This window comes from Belonocnema kinseyi, chromosome 9 (assembly GCF_010883055.1).
Source record: "Belonocnema kinseyi isolate 2016_QV_RU_SX_M_011 chromosome 9, B_treatae_v1, whole genome shotgun sequence".
In the NCBI taxonomy this organism is placed as follows: Eukaryota; Metazoa; Arthropoda; class Insecta; order Hymenoptera; family Cynipidae; genus Belonocnema; species Belonocnema kinseyi.
Genome location: NC_046665.1, coordinates 87,316,270 through 87,318,915, shown reverse-complemented (window position 1 = coordinate 87,318,915; position 2,646 = coordinate 87,316,270).

Sequence of the window (2,646 nt, the reverse complement as noted above, 5' to 3'; positions counted from 1 at the left end):
AGCTATCTAAGGATGGTACTATAGAACGCCACCTCAAGGTAGGCCTAGTGGCGCCATCTCTTGGTCAGGCCGGAAACTTATCAATCCACCCTCGTATATCTTTTTGGATTTGAAAAATAATTTGTTTTAGTATAAAATTCATCTTTTTGGATAAAATTTCATCTTTTTATTTTTAATAATAACTTTTACAATGTTTTGTTTACAATTTATCTATTTAGATTGTAAATTAACTTATCTTGTTGAAAATTAAATTTTTTTATTGAAAATTCAAGTATTTCGTTAAAAACTCATCTTTTGTGTTGGAAAAGCCATTTTTTGTATAAGATAAGCAATTAAATTTGAAGATTTTTAATTTATCTGAAACATTGTTCTACAATTTAAAGGCTGGAGCGGTCCTCACCTCTACCGCGACCATCAGGTTATTTTTGTCAAGCGATGTTCATTGGCTGCCCCGGCCTTGTATCGATGAGGGTGCTGTAACCAAACTCTCAGCTACGAATATATCGAAAAGGGCATTCCAAAAACACGAATTTTCAACAGAGCAGTAGAATTTTTGAACAAAAGAAAATGAATATTTCTTTACAGAATAGTGGAATATTCGACCAAATAATTTAATTTTAACAGAATAGTTGAATTTTTTATAATATGGTTAAATTTTCGATCTGAAAAGATGATTTTTCAAACAAATAGTTAAATATTCGAAAAAAATTAATTATCAACTAAACAGTTGCTTTTGCAACCAAAATTTAATACTTTTAAACAAAAAGACGAAGTTTTCACAAAATATTTGATTTTATAACTATAGATACATGCTATTTCAAGACAAAAAAGAAGAATTTTTTATCTATAACGAAGAATCTTCAACAACAAATTTAAATTCTCCATAACATAATTATATTTGTAACAAATTATATTTTTAATAATTGAATTTTTTATTAAAATTATTAATCTACAACCAACCAAAAATCAGTTTTGTGGAAGAAGTTCACCTTTCAGCCAAGTAGTTGAATTTTCAACCAAATTTTATTATTTCTTAATGAAAAATATGATATTTTAATTTTTAATCATAAACAGCCGAATTCAACCAAAAAGATGAATACCCGATGAAAAAAGATACATTTCGGACTATGCACTTGGTATTTTAACTAAAAAGAATCAAATTTCTACCAAGAGAGATAGATTTTCAGATCAAACAGAAAAATTATCAACCAGGAACGATTTTTCATTCAAGAAAAAAAATGTGAACCAAATTGTTAAATTTTCAAACGCAAAGGCGATTTCGCTAAATAAAAATTGAACTTTCAACTCGAAAAAATTGATTTTCAACAGAAAATTCGATTTTTGACCAAAAAGGTAAATTTTCTACAAGACAGTTGAATTTACAACAACATTTTTAAGCTTAAAATAAATATTTTTTACAAAACAGTTGAATTTTGAATTTCAATCACAAAATATAACTTTTGAACTCAATAGTTCAATTTTTAACCAAAAAATACGAACTGTCAATAAAAAAGATCATTTTTAATTAAAGAGTTCATTTTTAGACTAACAAAAATCAATTTCTAACCAAGAATTGTAAAATTTTTTACCAGTTTTTTTTATTAGTCTTCGACTAATAAAAGGAATTTTCAAACAAATCAGTTTAACGTTCGACCAAGTAGTTGAATTTTCAATAAAAAATAAATTCTTAACAAAAAATATACTGCATATTTCGATTTAAACCAAAAAAATTAGAAATTAAAATAGTTAAATTAAACCAAAAAATACCAATTTTGTACAAAATAGTTAAATTTTTAATTGGTAGGTGTTAGTTTTTAATATAATAGGTAAATTAAAAACGAAATTATTGAATTTTCTACAAAAAAGTGAGATTTTCTACCCAAAATTAATTTTTTAATTAAAAATATAAATTTTAACACGATACGTGTATATTCAATAAAAGAGTTTAATTTTGTGCTAAATTCTTAAAGTTTTAAGGTGAAAAGATCAGTTTTCTACTAAGAAAATGGAATTTATAATTTCAAACTTTACGTTTTCTAGGAATTTTACAAGGAATTCAAGTATTAACTAAAAACCAGTATACTTCAAAAGTAAAAGAATAGTATTCTTTATTTCTGTCATCAAATAAAAAAAGTCGAATCTTTTCATAAAAATTAGCCACGGCATTTTTTTGCGAAATTTTATAAGATTTAGATCTTTTTAAAGAACGTTCAAACAGGAGAGCATTAATTGTCTTCTGAAAGTCAATTTGTCCGCGGACATCTTTTTTGCCTCAATGTGCTAGTTCAAAAATAACAAATTTTTTATTGCGCAGAACAAACTTATGGTATAAAGTTTTATGCCTTTCTAGAAATTTGAAACAAAGATTACCGATCATCTTTCTAAATCTGAATTGCAAAAATTTCAATAATAAAAAACTAAGTTCTACTAGTTCAGGTATAAAAATGTTTCTCAAAATTTTATAATGGCAATGCAAATTAGAATTTAAGGTTTAGACTTTAAAATGGTTGTTTTGTTATTTCAATAATTGGAAGACGTTTTCTTTTTGAAAAAGAAGAAACCTAGGATATTGTGAAATAAGTAAAACATTTGTTTGTGATAAGTTTTCATTAGGCTTGATCACGTTACAAACTGGTACAAGAAAAA